The following is a 16,775-nucleotide window of genomic DNA, read 5'->3' as shown; positions in this document are numbered from 1 at the left end:
GTCTGTGAGCCTCCTTAAGGCCTCAAACACACTTTGGGCCTGACTACCTTACAGCACTCTGCTGCAGACAGACCCTCAGCAGAGTCCCACAGGTGAGGAATTGGGCTGCAACAGTCCACTCAGAGACAGGGGGATGCTCTCCTGCGGGGCCTCTGCCCTCAGTTGCCCACACCCCCTAACCCCAGGGTTCCTTTATGTCTTTGCTTAGCTATCCAGGAAGTTGAGTTGTTGTAAGTGGTGTGGTGGCCTCACTTAGCTAGTACCAATGCCCTCAAATCCTCAAGTCCACCTCCTCACTGTCCTAACTGGCCATCTTGAATGGGTCAAGATGAATCTCGGGCCCTGTAACAATAAGGCAGGGACTGCGATGATCTTTCTTCCATCAGCAGAGATGGTATATGCAGGGTTAACTGATGCTTTCACGGTGGTTTGAATTAGGAAAATGGTTGAAGACGTTTCTTTCTGGTCCTTGATTCCCACTTCATGTGCCGCTTGGTAGATGCTCCAGGGAACTCGATAGAATGTTGAAAATAAAGAGGGGAGAGGACATGCAGTGCAGCTACAAATATTGTTCCATGTGCAAAGCAAGTAGGCAGAGGTGGGGCTGGACTAAAACATTAGCCTCATTAACATTGTCCTATCTACCCAACTGGAAGGTAAAAATGTTAGTAGATCAGGTAAACGTGGATTTCTTTTTTTAACCCATTTATTTATTGGTGTGAGTTGACTGGGAATCACTTTGTCCTTTTATGCTTGCTGGAATTGTGGCTGTCCATTGGAGTTCAAATTTCCAGAAAGTAGAGAACACATCAGTTCAATTTGCTTGGCATGGTGTCCAGCAAAGGGCTGCAGTACAGTGTCACAGACTTGTACAGTCCTGGACTTAAACCCCGGACACCCAGGTGTTAGTTCTGGCCGTGAGACCCTTACAATCTAGACCTTCATTTTCATTCTCTGTTCAAAATAAATAGTGGGAACATTTTCTGCCATTCCTACCTCCTAGTGTTGAGGGAAGGATTAAATGAGGGCAATGCAGAAGAAAGATTTGTAGAAATTGTTACATAAAAACAGTTTTTAAAAATTATAAAATGCATTTTTATGATAGGACACCAGAGTAATCAAAATTTAAACTCTGAGATCCAAACAAAGAAGCTGATAGCTGATAGATCATAGCTGTAGGGGGCTGTGAACCCAGTGACGGTCCCAGGGCATGCTGCAGTTACAAGTAACCTTGAGACCCACGTGGACTGGCTATCCCAATAGCTTCCCTCCTGTTTATCCCCAAGGTGAAACATCTTTAGTCACACACCTGGTCTTTTAGTGCATCCTCGATTTTTTTCTTTCAGGGCACGCTGGCATTTATTTATTTCTAACTTTTCACTAGTATTCAAGTGGGGGTGGTGGGAAGTGAGGGGCACAGAGTACAGGTGCCCATGTCCATATCCCTCTAAGATATACACTTATGCATGCACAAGTGCACATATGCATCCAAGCCCCATGATAGAAAAGTCAAAAGGCCAGCTTTCTGAGCAGTCTCTAAACACTGCCACTTAGAGCTATGATAAAAAGTGAATATAAAAGGGGGAGTAGAGTTACCCATTTTGTAAAAAGGACAGTTTCCTGTAAGAAGGGCTTAGAGATGACAATTGAATAGTAATTCTTAGGAAAGGAATGGAATTACAAGGTATTAATGAACACAGTGAGCTTTCTAGAGTAGAATCCTCGGTATCCAATCTGGAAGGCTCTAAGAGCCATATAATCTCCTCTTTTTACAGAGCTTAAAAGGCGAAGTGATTGAGCAAAGGTCACAACACTGAAGTACAGTATGAGGAGAGCTGAGGCCACCATGACCAAGGCTCTGGCTCCAAGTCTGGTGTAGTAGGACAGGACTACATTAGTTAATACATGGGCAGGATGCCGCAGCCACTGCCCTTATGTAACTACAGGTGGTAAGAATTGTAACAGACTAGGGGTACATCCCTGGAAACTTGGGGAGCAAAGAAATGCAGTGAACAGGGAGTTTATTCCAAGCCATCCAGTGCACTTTACAGAAACCAGATAGCAGCCCTGGCCAGTTGACTCAGTGGGTAGAGCTTTGGCCCAGCACGTGGACATCCCAGGTTCAGTCCCTGATCAGGGCACACATGAGAGGTGACCATCTGCTTCCTCTCCCTCACCCCCTTCTCTCTCTCTTCCCTTGGGTTGCTTGGTTCAAGCGATAGCCCAGGTAATGAGGATAGCTCGGTTAATTCGAGCATCGGCCCCAGACAGGGGTTGCTAGGTGGATCCTGATCAGGGTATATGCAGTAGTCTGTCTCTCTATCTTCCTTCCTCTCACTTAGTTGCAGCACTTTAGCTGTTCATTGATTGATTCTCATATGTGCCTTGACCAGGGGGCTGTAGCCGAGCCAGTGATCCCTTGCTCAAGCCAGCGACCTTGGGCTTCAAGCCAGTGACCTTTGGGCTCAAGCCAGTGACCATGGGGTCATGTCTATAATTCCCTGCTCAAGCTGGTGACCCTGCACTCAAGCTGGTGAGCCTGTGCTCTAGCCGGCGACCTCAGGGTTTCAAACCTGGGTCCTCAGCGTCTCAGGCCAACGTTCTATCCACTGCTCCACCTCCTAGTCAGGCAAACCTTCCTCTCAGTTAAAAAAAAAAAAAAAGGAAGAAACTAGATTTGCTGCCTTTTTTTTTTTTTTTTTTACAGAGACAGAGAGTGAGTCAGAGAGAGGGATAGACAGGGACAGACAGACAAGAACAGAGAGAGATGAGAAGCATCAATCATTTAGTTTTTCATTGCGCGTTGCAACACCTTAGTTGTTCATTGATTGCTTTCTCATATGTGCCTTGACCGCGGGCCTTCAGCAGACCGAGTAACCCCTTGCTGGAGCCAGTGACCTTAGGTCCAAGCTGTTGAACTTTTTTTTTTCTTCTCAAACCAGATGAGCCCGTACTCAAGCTGGCGACCTCGGGGTCTCGAACCTGGGTCTTCTGCATCCCAGTCTGACGCTCTATCCACTGCGCCACCGCCTGGTCAGGCAGATTTGCTGCTATTTAAATTAAACCTCTGAAGGTTTTCAGAACTATCAAAATACACAGAACTTTTTACTAAAATTTTTTAATTTAAAAAATGGGTTTCTTTGGTTTCTGCCATAATGAGAACATTAGAGAAGAACTGTACTCAAGGCCAGGAAACCAGGATAAAAGAAGCCTGCTCTTCCATGAATGCCAGGTGTGGGGGCTAAATGTTGTCTGCCATGACTGCTAAGCTGCAGTGCCAAGAGCTGAAGAAGGGAGGCACTGAAATTAGTAGTCTGACCAATGCTTTCTTCTTTTTCTTTTTTCGCTTTTTTTTTTTTTTTAACAGAGAGAGGGATAGAGAGGGACAGACAGGAACAGAGAGATGAGACGCATCAATCATTAGTTTTTCATTGCACATTGCAACACCTTAGTTTTTCATTGATTGCTTTCTCATCTGTGCCTTGACCACGGGCCTTCAGCAGACCGAGTAACCCCTTGCTGGAGCCAGTGACCTTGGATGCAAGCTGGTGAGCTTTTTGCTCAAACCAGATGAGCCCATGCTCAAGCTGGCAACCTCGGGGTCTCGAACCTGTGTCCTCGGCATCCCAGTCCGATGCTCTATCCACTGTGCCACCGCCTGGTCAGGCCCAATGCTTTCTTCTTAATTTAATTTTATTTTATTTATTCATTTTTAGAGAAGAGAGAGAGAGGGAGAGAGAGAAACTGAGAGGGAGAGAGAAGAGAGAGAGAAGGGGGAGGAGCTGGAAGCATCAACTCCCATTTGTGCCTTGACCAGGCAAGCCCAGGGTTTTGAACCGGCGACCTCAGCATTTCCAGGTCGACGTTTTATTCACTGTGCCACCACAGGTCAGGCCGCAATGCTTTCTTCTTGAGCGATGACACTGGTTGGCAGCCCCTTCCTTTGATAGGTTTGTGAAGGAGAGGAGGTAAGAGAGAGCAGAGGAACAGGGATCTTCTTGCTAGTCCTGAGGCCCAAGGCCTTTCAAGGTACTGGTCACCATGGTTGCAGATACACTGTGGCAAATCCCAGGATCCCAGAGAGATAAAGAAATAATAAAACATTGAATAAAGGAGATGTGGATGTAGAACTGAACATTAGAATTACTCTCCATCTGATGCCAAGGCCACCTGTTTTTACTCCTCAGGAATAAGCAGCAGTTTTTCAGAATTGGCCTGTAAACCCTCTGAAAGAACAGCACACCATAAGTCACAAACCTGGGTCCTGCTCTGCCTCCACTGTTTACAGGGCTGGGTGACTTTGGCTGAGTTATTAAACATTCCTTGGCGTGAATTTCCTTCATTGGGAATAATACCTGTCCTGCCTGCCTCACAGGGTTGCTGGAAGATCTGATGAGATAATGAACTTAACCTCCCTGAAAAAAACATAAAGTACTCTTCAGACAAAAGGTAAGAATATTTCTATTCTAATTACTACGAGCCCTTCAGAGGGTTGGCCTGTGGGTGGAGAGTTATAGAGACTGGAAGGTCACCTTGCTCCTTTAGCCATCACTCTGCACCCTCACCTCTTCCAAGCAGGAAGCCCTGACAGAGTGAGGTTGGGGAAGAGATCAAGTGTCGTAGAAGGCAAAGCTAGACATCTCAGTCAGATGTTCTGGGCTCACCAGCACCCACAAGATGCCAAGTTGTTTCTTGCATTCGATCTAAGTCTTTCCTTTTACTATTCATGCTTATTTCTTCGTGTTCTGTCTGGAGATTTTCTCTACCCGATGAAGCATGATTATCATTTTTAGTGTTTATCCACTATTGAAAAACATAACCCAAAGTTGCCAAATTACCATCCCTGGGGGCTGGAGCCCAAGTGTAATAAAAACCAATCATCTGTTTTTGGAAGGGACCTCGAACCCCTTCATTTATAAAGTTTCAATCTTTTCCCTAACCTTGTCCCAGGCTCAAGTCATTTTACATCCCCTCCCTTTTTTTTTTTTGGGTACGGAGAAGCTATTTTGGGAAGAAGTGGCTGCATCTGTATAAAAAAAATGTGTAGAGAGGTCAGCTTCAGTGAAAGAACATTTGTTAAGTGTGCTTTTTAATAATGGAAGGATAACAAAGAGTTGCATATAGGGTAAGATTTGGAAAACATCAAGGAAGTTTGGATTATAGTGAGAAAAGCTCAAGCGGATCCTTTGGTCGCTGTCTTGGGTCTTGCCCACGCTTGCCTCCTTCATCTTCCTTCTCTGTACTCCAAACATTCTCAATTATGGGCACCCTCTTTTAGCTCTGAATTTGGATACAGGCTACCTTGTTAGCTAACAGACTATTAATTATATTGGTGATCAATAACTAATTAGTCATAATGCTGTAACACTTACAGTGGAGGCTTCCGTTCTTGCAGCAGCTCTATGTCTCAAGTGCACACACATCTCCTTCCCTATTCCTTGCCACAGAATGATCGCGGCTTTCAAATTGTTTTCAAACAACTCCGGTAATCTCTAAATTTCTCCTGTGTTTATTAGCTATGTCATTCATCTGGCCCATGACCACATTGCTTATATTTTGCCTCCTTCATTTCTGTCCTCTTGTCACTCACACTGCCTCCTGTAACAAGGAGGCCACAGTCAAGATTTGTTTTTTACTTTATTTCTTAAACCAAAGGCTCTTTTACTTCTAAATCTCACTTGGGACTCATTTTTCTATTTTGGCCCCCCTTTCTTCACTTTACCTTTGCCTATTTAGTGGAGTCCCTCACCCCTGCCCAAAGCTCCCTCCCACTCGACGTTTTGGCTTCCTTTCAGCAACCACGCCCCCAGACTCTGGGAGAGCTGTGCGCACGCGCAGTTCACGCCTTTACCTGGGCGCTCGGGAGTGGGCGGAGTGGGGGGAAGGCGGGGGTGGAGCGGGAGTCGGCGGTTATCTGGGCGGTGGAGCGCTCATAATGTTGCAGGAGGGAGAAAAGGTGCACTAGGGCCAGCTCCAGGGGCTGCGCATGCGCGCCGCCGCGCCCAGCGGCCGGGATGCCAGGGGGGGGCGGGCGGAGGGAGGTGTCGGGATCTCTGTTAGGCGGGGGGGCCGCCAAGGGAAGGGGCCGCGGGCGCGCGCGCGCTCTCGCCGCCGCTCTCCTTCCCTCCCTGCCCCCCTCTCCGCACACACATCCACAGGCGCACACCCCCTCCCCTGCCTCCCTCCCCGCGCGCCGCCCGCCCCGCCGGCCCCGCTCGCCCTCGCGCGCTCGGAAGGGAGTCGCGAGACGTCGGAGCGGCGGCCACGTAGCGCTGCGGCGGCGGCGGCGGCAGCGGCGGCGGCCGAGGCCGGGTCTGCGGAGCGGCCCGGAGGAAAGACGTTGGGCGGGGTGGGGGGGAGGGGCCGGCCGGCCGGCGGTTGTTACTCGAGCGCCGCGGCTACAGGCCCCCCGCCGCAGGATGGACCGCCGAGGCGGCGGTCGGGGCGGCGGAGGCGGAGGCGGCCGGCCTGGGTGAGTAGGGGCCCCAGCCCCCCCACGCACACGCCACGGTCGCGGCTGCGCCCCTTGCAGCCGTCCGCCTGGCCGGCGGGGCTCTGGGCACCGGGTAAACCCTTCGCCGAGGCAGCTGTGTGCACTAGGCCGGAGCAGCCCCTGTCCGACTGGGAGGCCCGGGCGCTGCGTTGCTTTGGCCCCGCGCTTGGGCCGGGGGCGCTTGCTTTTGCCCCTTCACTCCCTCCCTCCCGGATACGGGCTGGCTCCAGTTTTGCAGAGTCTGCTGGCCCCGAGGCCCAAAGGGAGGCTGGGGCTGCACGGGTTAGCGGGCCGAAGGGAGGTTTGCACCACTCCTGCGAACATTCTCCTGCCCTGCAGCTGGTGGCTTGCACCCACTGCCTCCCCCGCCCTGCGGTTGCGCCCAAACCTCCAGCCCCCGGGAGTATTGTGTCGCCTGATATAAAATGCATCTAGTGTACAGCCTCCCAACACTCTACCCTAAAGGCTAATGCAGCCCTTTCTATACCCCCCACCTCATCCTCCTCTCCAATCAGGCTCTACTAAAGATTTTTAGATGGGAGACACTGAAGGTAGTGACACCACTGTTACATCGGCACATGACATGTTCATTGTCGAAGGATGTCTCCTGTAGAAATGATAAATCCCCTTGCCTCACCCTCCAGGTCAGCCTTCACAATTTGAGATCCCATATGCTCTTTAAAGAGGGCGAGTCTTTGATCACATCTCGTACATTCCTCCCCCACCACACACACACACACACACACACACACACACACGCAGACGCGCGCGCGTGCGAACACACACACACACACACACACACACTTCCTGATTGCTGAGCAGCCACTGTCATCGAGATCCATTGTCAGGAATGGCCTGTGCCAATCAAAGGAATGTGCTCTTGCCTTTGGAGAAGAGTGCTTTCCACAGCCATGTTCTTAGGTGTACCTTCCTGAGTCTGTCTTTGATTGTCCCCAGATTGTCCACATGCTCAAGCATCATTATTATAGTGTTTACCATATATGCATTTCTGTGGACCCTCACTTATACCTGAGTGATGCCTTTTTCCCAATTAGATGCATACATCGCGTGGGGATTTATTTTTTGTAATGTTTAACAACTTTCATCATGGCATAGTGATAGGTAGTATTTTGGGAAGAATATGTATTTTTTTCCTTCAGAAATGGCCAGGCTGGGTATTGTTCTGGGAATGGCAACTAGCACATGCTTTGTTGACAACATGTGTATGCTCAGGGAATGAAGAGCTGCTATGGCTGACACGTGTGTGTGTGTGTGTGTGTGTATGTGTGTGTGCGCACGCGCTTGCTTACGTGCGTGTGCATGAGTGTGAGTGCCGAATGCAGGTGCTGTTTCCGTGTAAAGCTTATTGGAGGGTGGTGTGCTGCACTGTGACCCTCCGAACTGGCAGGCAGTGTGGTTGGACTGCACATGTATTCAGATAAATACCGCCTTTAGTACAGTTTTGTTTAAAATGTTCTCTGCTGAGTTTCAGTGAACCTGGAAATGTCTTCAATGGTTCTTAACCTTTAGGGCCCTCCTAGTGAAATAGACACATAATTCTGCATGTAATTATAGTCATTTTGGAGCTGGTCCTGAGACCTCAAGTTAAGATCTATGTTATGCAAAAGTGAAAGGAACTTAGAGTTTTGTGGGGGGTTTTTTGTTTTGTTTTTCTTAAGAATTGATATCTCTTTGGTCCTGAGCAATAAGCAGCAAAACAGATTATACACAGGGTGTGGCAAAAGTAGGTTTATAGTTGTTCATATGGAAAATAATACATAATTAATAATACAAGAATAAACTTTTGGGAACTCACAGCTGTAAACTTAACTTTGCCCCACCCTTTACTTATGCTTCCTTGTGTTTTGTTACTTTATGACAGTGAGTTAAATATCTGTAAGGTATCATTTCCCTGTCTTTCTGTAGAAGAGATGTATATGAGAGTTTCAGAAAAAGTTAAAACTGGATTCAAGATAATTTGTCTAAATTTGACCACTTGATAGCGTGTGTTCTTTGCACTATGTTCTAAGGGTAGCAGATTTCAACAGCATAGTGGTCTGTTTTATGAGGCCTATTCAGAATCTTTGTATGTTGGTTGAGGATGATGACCTTACATTTTAAAAGAGGGCTTCACCATTCCCATAGTAGAGCACCTGCTCCACAAGGAAGATTTTTTTCAACTTTATTAAATATGGTTTCATGTCTTTATTCTGGGTAACTTTACCATCAGAATCATCCATTCTTAAATTTTATTTTAATGGCAGGATTTTAATTGTAGTTATGGAGTTCCAGCCCCATTCTAGTTTAAAATCTAGAATTAGGGATGAATGTTGCACCATTCTACCGATAAGCAGGGGACAACTGTCAGCTACTCTTGTTTAAATTACCCTGCACTGAAACTATTTTGATCATATTTCAGTCAAAAGACCTTTATCCCAGCTTTGTGATGGTGGTGTGATGGGCAGTGACATTAACCCTTTGAGTAGTGAGTTTCTTTCATGCTCTCTGACCCTTGGGAGTGAGTTTTTTTTCAAAAAATGAAATTAGTTCCAGTTACAGTTTTATTAACTTAAAATCATGTTTGTTTGATAACCAATTTATGGAAACAAGAAGAACATACACTTGCCTTTTTTTAATGTTGCCTTATACATGTATGGTTGTACTCTGGATGGTCAGAAGGCACGAGGACGTACATGAACGTTCGTACTGCTCACAGGGTTAAAGAAGCACAGTCTCCAGCTCTCCAGGAGCTTACAGTTCTGACAATATTTTTCACTTAAAGAATCCTCTGAGACCTTAATATTTTTGCATTTAGAGGATTCCTAGAGACTAAGGAATTCATGGTATTAACAGCTTTTTGAAAGGCAAGGGAGTCTTGGAAACTTGCATAGAACCTGTTCCATATACCTGAAAAGTAGCATTTATTCTAATAATTATGCAGTGTGCCCAATGACGTTTGAAAGCATGCTGAGACTGCAAGTATTGCATTTTTTATTATCTAATAAACATGCTTGAAGTGGCTTATATTACAGGTTATATTTTTTGTTCATGTCCTGCCTGAAGTTTTACTGTTGGAAATTATTTGCCTATTCTGAACCCAAACCATTTCAAAGTTGCTAATATGTCACTTTTCTTTGTCAGCATAGTGTAGGGACAGATCATTAAAATCTCTGGGCAGGGTGCTTCCTTGATTTTTGGTATTGCGGAACCTCTTCTAACCAGTCACTTACCTAGTTAAACACCCACACACCACAGAGCAGCTGATCATATAACACATATGGCTGTGAGAACAGCATGCTCTCTGCCAGATTCAGAGCTTGGAAGCTGGAAAACAATTGCATCGCAGTGAAACACTTAAGGAGTAGCGTGCCAGCAGCTCACTCATTAATACAAACAGCTTGCTTTAGTTTCTTCAACAATCTTCTTCAGACACCCTTCCCTTAGGACGTTTCAGATCAGCAGCTTCTACTCAAGTGAAACAGCACCTACTTTCTGCAACTGTGGCCTCAAGATCTGATCGTGACACCCAGAGCTGTTTTCATTTCTGCTCTAAGTATGGGAAGTAATCTTGTAGTATGGTAAGAAAATACTTTTCAAGTCTGTAGAAAAAAAGTTGATTAGTAATGCTACTGATGTGATTTTGTTTTTGCATGTCTGAAGCCTATCAAAGTGAATTGTTTAAAAAGCCCGTTTTAAAGGGTTTTAGATAATTTGACCAAAAATGTGAAGATACTCTCAAGTTTCAGTTCCCTTGTTCTAAAAAGTTGAGAGTCAGCCAACAACACAATTTAAAAAACCTGTGGATTGTCTTGTATTTTGTGCATAGCCTTTGGAACCAGTTACCCTAAAGGAGGTGATTGCACTTCCTTGCTGGGAGCTCTTGGGTCTTGTGCCACGGTTTTAGGTATGATATTTTTCTTAGCTATTTGTCATCATTTCTGACAGTTAGCACTTGAATTTACTTGGATAGAGGTGAACTGGTATGCAGTTAGTGACCTGAGTTGAAGGAGGAGCAGGGAGATGTTTCTTTGGAGCCAGCCAGACCTCGGTTTGAATCTCAGCTCCACCATTTACTGGTTTTATGGCCTTGGGCAGTCTCCTGACCTTTCTGGTCTCAGTTTCCTGATCAGCAGGGTGGAATTTTTTAGGAGGATTAGCAATAATACATAAAAACTTATAGTACAATTGCTAGTACTTGTATTAAGGGAATATAAGGACTCAGTAAATGGTAGGACACATTGATGTAGAATGTTACTACAGATCGTTCTGGCTTACAAGATTTAGAATTCTGGTGCTGCAATCTGCATACTTTCATTTGTGCAGATTTGGGATGAAAAAATTGTAAATATTTGTCTTGGAGCATACCTAAGTCTTGCAGGTGCACTGTGCTTATTGGAACTTTGATTTGTTGCTCTATGGCTCACTGAACTTGGTGGAGACAATAAAACTTGGCCTCAAATTCTACAGTATTACCCACAGTCTGTGCTTGTTTTAAGCCTATATAGAGTTTATATGGTAAAAGGGGTGTTTTTGGACGTTAATGTATCTCAAGGAGTTCTGTATCCAGAGCTGAATCATGTGAAAAGCCTTGTGTAAATTTTCCTGGGTAATGCAAGCCATAAAGTGCTTGGTAGAATCAGTGGAGACATCAGATGCTTATTTTAGTTAATCTGTTTGTTTATATAGCATTTATCTTTGATTTTTACAAACACATATGAACATTTTCTCTTAGAGAATTCTTATTGCTCTTCTGAGGTTTTGATTATAAACTGTTGTTAGAATTAGCTATAGGTTTGAGTGCCTTAGGCATTTTTGCTTTGGTGGGAGAAAGAAAGAAGAACCAAGTCCCTTTACCTATCAGATTTTATCAACTCTCCACTTTTTTTTTTTTTTAATTTTTTTTCTGTATTTTTCTGAAGCCGGAAACGGCGAGAGACAGTCAGACAGACTCCTGTATGCACCCGACCGGAATCCACCCAGCACGCCCACCAGGGGGGGACGTTCTGCCCCTCTGGGGCGTCGCTCTGTCGCTACCAGAGCCACTATGTAGTCTGGGGCAGAGGCCAAGGAGCCATCCCCAGCGCCCGGGCCATCTTTTGCTCCAGTGGAGCCTCGGCTGCAGGAGGGGAAGAGAGAGACAGAGAGGAAGGAGAGGGGGAAGGGTGGAGAAGCAGATGGGCTCTTCTCCTGTGTGCCCTGGTCGGGAATCGAACCCGGGACTTCTGCACGCCAGGCCGACGCTCTTACCGCTGAGCCAACCGGCCAGGGCCAACTCTCCACTTTTATTTATTTTATTTTATTTTATTTATTTATTTATTTATTTATTTATTTATTTTATTTTTTTTGCATTTTTCTGAAGTTGGAAACAGGGAGAGACAGTCAGACAGACTCCCGCATGCGCCCGACCGGGATCCACCCGGCAAGCCCACCACGGGGCGACGCTCTGCCCACCAGGGGGCGATGCTCTGCCCATCCTGGGCGTCGCCATGTTGCGACCAGAGCCACTCTAGCGCCTGGGGCAGAGGCCACAGAGCCATCCCCAGCGCCCGGGCCATCTTTGCTCCAATGGAGCCTCGGCTGCGGGAGGGGAAGAGAGAGACAGAGAGGAAGGGGGGGGGAGGGGTGGAGAAGCAAATGGGCGCTTCTCCTGTGTGCCCTGGCCGGGAATCGAACCCGGGTCCTCCGCACGCTAGGCCGACGCTCTACCGCTGAGCCAACCGGCCAGGGCAACTCTCCACTTTTATATGGAATCCATTCCTATAGATTGTGTGTGTAGTTCCTTGCCTTGTTTTTAGCCAAAAAGGCAGCTTTATAGACTGACATCATCTTTTGTTTTTTTAAACAGTTAAAGAAATTGATTACTTTGAAAAGTAGATTCAAGGGCATGGTTGGAGTTTTATTCAGTGCTTAGAGCAGCAGTTCTCAACCTGTGGGTCGCGACCCCGGTGGGGGTTGAACGACCAAAACACAGGGGTATTTTCCGATGGCTTTAAGCGACCCCTGTGTTTTGGTCGTTCAACCCCTGCCGGGGTCGCAACCCACAGGTTGAGAATCGCTTGCTTAGAGCTTTAAAAATAAGATTTCTTGGGTTCTATAGAATTAAATTATTCTGCCACTTTTGCAGGATATTCTTGTGATAAGTCTGTGAGCTCACAAGATTTGCCTAAAGATTTTTCAGATAAGATAGACACATCAGTGAGGCATCAGGATTTACCTCAAGGGAATCTGCTAATCCTTATTTTCGTTCATTATTGAGCCACCTCTAGGGGCTTGCCCATCAGTGGAATCAGTCACTAGGATTGGATTGCTGATTGCAAATAACGATCTTAGCCTCCCTCACCTTAGATTTTGCAGAAAACTTGAAAGAACTTAATCTTGGCCAGAATGTTTAATAATAACAGCACTTATACTATGTGAACCCAGACCGATTAAACAAATAAAATTTAGATGATTGAGTTATATATTATTTTTCTCAGTGATAATACATTTTTAAGTAAACCTTTTCTGGAGGGGATGCTTTTTTTTCCCCAACTATTATTTTTTCTGGTTTATTAAAGTAAAATGGCCTAGTAGATAGCTAGATGCTTCTGTCAGCTTCTTTCTCTTTCTTTCTTTCTCTCTCTCTCTCAGGAAGGGAGAGAAATGAGAAGCATCAACTCATAGTTGTGGCATTTTAGTTGTTCATTGATTGCTTCTCATACAGGTCTCCAGCTGAGTCAGTAACCCCTTGCTCAGGCCAGCGACCTTGGGCTCAAAGCCAGCGACCTTTGGGCATAAGCCAGCAACCTTGGGCTTCAAGCCAGCAACCGTGGGATCATGTCGATGAACCCATGCTCAAGCCAGTGACCCCACGCTCAAGCTGTGAGCCTGCACTCAACCGGGCAACCTTGGGGTTTCAAACCTGGGACCTCAGCGTCCCAGATTGATGCTCTGTCCACTGCTCCATCTCTGACCAGGCTGTCAGTTTATTGATAAACCAGTCAGTGTGTGGTGAGAAGAGATTGTTGGAAGAACAACTCTGTGCCTGATTTTTTTTATCTTTGCTATGCATGTGGGGGCAGAGGTTGGATGACTCTTACCTGGATTTCATGAAAGTATCCAGTATTGGGGGATGACTTTTGTCTTTTACATATTTACACTTTGCAGCTTTGAAATTTTGATTCAGTTTTGAGGATTCAGTGGGACATAGCTTCTTAATTCACTTTAATTCACTGTGTGACTTACAAAATGAGATTTATAGGTAGATTCTTATGAATTGTTTTCACCTGTTTGAATGTATCATTTTAATGTATCTAAAGTAATATCAGTGACCTGTGAACATTGAAACTTTAACATTCAGTGACTTTAACATTGAAACACATGGTAAAGTGTGTGTGTTTGAGGAGGTGGCAAGGCGAGTGTTGGTGATCTCAAGTATATGAATAAATCTATATAAATATATATTTTTAATTCCTCTTAAGACTGTGACCCAGATGCCTAGGGACTTTCCCTGTGTTAAGTTACCGTTAGAGCTGGAGTTTGAAGGTCCTCCTTGTAGAGAGCCCCCTAGAGTTCCCTCCCTCCCTCCCTCCCTCTTTCCCTTCTTCCTTCCTTCCTTTCCTTTTCTTTCCTTTCCCCTCCCTCTTTTCCTTTCCTTTCTTCTTCTTTCCTTTCCTTTCCTTTTCTTTCCTTCCCTCCCTTTCCCCTTTCCCTTTTCCCTTTTCCCTTTCCTTTCCTTTCCTTTCTTCCCTCCTTCCCTCCCTTCCTCCCTCCCTCCTGTAATTTAAATTAACTCAGCAGAAGTTTTGGGGAAACTTAAATGCCCATTAGTATAGAATTTATTAAATAAATTAGAGTATATTCATGAAATAGAACAAATTTTATATACCTGCAAAAAAGAATGAGGAAACTTTATATATTGCTGTGGAAAATCTCTACGCTATATTGTTAATGAAAACAGCAAGGCATATAACAGTGTGTAGAATGTGTTACAGTTTGTGTAAAAGTTTAAGTGGGAGACTGATTATATTTGGGATTTTCCTGCCTGTCATGAAATAACTCTTAAGAAGTTAATAATCAATTTTATAAGAAACTAGTATTGGTTGTCAATTGGAGGAGTTAACTGGGTAACAGGAAACTGGGTTGGAGGGGGGGTGATTCACTGTATTATTTTTAAAAAAATAAACTTTTAACTAAAATAGACAATAACATAGAAAAGTGGGGAAATCATAGGTATACACAGAAATCATAGAATATTCTCTGTGTAATCAGCAGATTACACATTACTTCTAGAACCAGAAATAGATTAGCATCCCAGAGGTTGCCACTGTTCTGAGTTCTTTCATCATAGATTAGTTTTGCTTGCTATGTTTTGCTTTTTTTGGTTCATATGAGTGTAATGCATAAATGTACTCATTTATGTATGCCTTCCTTAGCTCAAATTATGTTTATAGATAAAGTTTACCCATATTGTGTATAACTCATAATATTCCATTACATGCACATATTATAATTGATTTGTTCATTCTACCATTGTTAGACATTTGGATTGTTTTGGTTTTGGCTAGCATGAGTAATGCTGCTCTGTTTACTATATATTCTTCTGTACTTAAGACTTTTGGTTCATGTGAATGTATACCTATTAAAATTTTTTATTTTAAAAGTGTCCCTGAGTTAATCCATAGGGAAATTGTAATGTGCTATTTTAAATTAAATATTAAGATACTTGGGGGGGATAATTTCAAACCATTTTTTACATTTTCAAATACGTGGCTTGTATTTTCACAATATTAAGAGAGTTCCCAAACCAACCTAAGAGAAAACTCTGTATTCTTTTATTCTTAAGTAGGGGTTAAGTGTGATGGAAAATGTCTTAGATTTGTTTTTGTAACTGCTAAATATTTTACTATCTCATTTCATAATATTGAAGTCATAATCCTTCCTGAATTGCTAATTATTAAAATATTTTTATTTAATGTAATTTTTATGACTGCTGAATATTTAAACTCTACATGAAAAACTTAAATATAGTTAACCTTGTTTTGAATATTTAGAAATTTGGCCTGACCTGTGGTGGCGCAGTGGGTAAAGTGTCGACCTGGAAATGTTGAGGTCGCCAGTTCGAAACCCTGGGCTTGCCTGGTCAAGGCACATATGGGAGTTGATGCTTCCAGCTCCTCCCCCCTTCTCTCTCTCTCTCTCTCCCCCCCCTCCTCGAAACATGAATAAAAAAAAAAAAAAAAAAAAGAAAGAAATTTGGTGGACCTATCAATGAGTTGGTTGGTGGCATATAATTGTATGTACCCATTGTACTTTAATAACTGCTGAGACATTGTTATTTCTATTAAAAACTGCATTTGATCAAATTTTTTGCTTTAATTGCTGTAATGCCATTTCCCCTTTCTTTTTGCTCAAATATGGAAATGATGATTAAAGTATAAGCTGGGAAAGCAGTGGTTCTCATCCAAAGGCTCTCTTGCCTCCAGGAGATATTTGGCAATGTCTGGACACATCTTTGATTGTCACAAGTGGGGCTAGCCATGTGCTATTGGCATCTAGTGGGTAGAGGCCAGCAGTGCTCAGGATAGCCCCTGCCCCCAACAAAGAGTTATCTGGTCTGAGTGTCAACTGGACTGAGGTTGAGAAACCCTTCTGTGAAGCAGCCAGTCACTAAACTGATGCCACTGAGCATATGAAACTCATACTTAGTTTGTGTAGTCTAGAGAAAAAATTAGGTAATTTTCTAAATAGTAATAGAGTTTTAAATATGAAGACTGATTTTAATATAAGTTTTAGTGAACAAGTTGTCTTTTTCTTAATAGGCTATTTATAGTCTCCTAGTGGGTAAAGCCAGATTATCTTGGAATATAGCTGCTGTCTAAAAGGTTATTCATGAAGAGAAAAGAATTGTCTGTATATATTACCAGCAAAGATTGTTAGGGTGTAATTTTTTTTAAAAAAAAGATACATTTTTCTTTTATGGCTGTTTGGCATAAACTCTTTTTTAAGTTTATATAATATGGTAACCTAAAAAACCCTCAATATTGTTAAGTGAGGAAATGTTTAACTTAGATTTGGAAAATGCATGCATAGTGGAAAAGTGGTCTAGTTTCCAATGGTAATTTTTTCCTGTCATGATATGATAAAGAATATATGGATCTCTGCATCTCTTCTAACTTGTCAGGTATCATCACAGAATCCAAAAGAGTTTTTTCTGCCTTCCAATCTCCTCAACATTTTCGTCACCTCAAATGGAAAGTTAGGTTTTTTCGTTTCTTTAAAGATGACTTTCGTCTCTTAAGGC

General features: G+C 44.0%; 1 protein-coding gene across 2 annotated transcripts in view; it reads left to right on the top strand.

The window, feature by feature from the left end:
- Positions 1–6,163: 6,163 nt before the first annotated feature.
- The window catches only part of ZNF652 (zinc finger protein 652), a 58,597-nt gene continuing 47,985 nt past the window's right edge, over positions 6,164–16,775 (top strand). The window contains exon 1 of one of the 2 annotated variants that reach the window (XM_066263889.1): positions 6,164–6,472. The gene's annotated coding sequence lies outside the window, so the exon portion shown is untranslated. Of the gene's footprint in view, positions 6,473–9,956; positions 10,072–16,775 lie in introns of those variants that run through there. The other variant, XM_066263891.1, reaches the window with a different exon arrangement.

This window comes from Saccopteryx bilineata, chromosome 2, assembly GCF_036850765.1.
Source record: "Saccopteryx bilineata isolate mSacBil1 chromosome 2, mSacBil1_pri_phased_curated, whole genome shotgun sequence".
In the NCBI taxonomy this organism is placed as follows: Eukaryota; Metazoa; Chordata; class Mammalia; order Chiroptera; family Emballonuridae; genus Saccopteryx; species Saccopteryx bilineata.
This window is presented reverse-complemented; position numbering and strand designations above follow the sequence as displayed.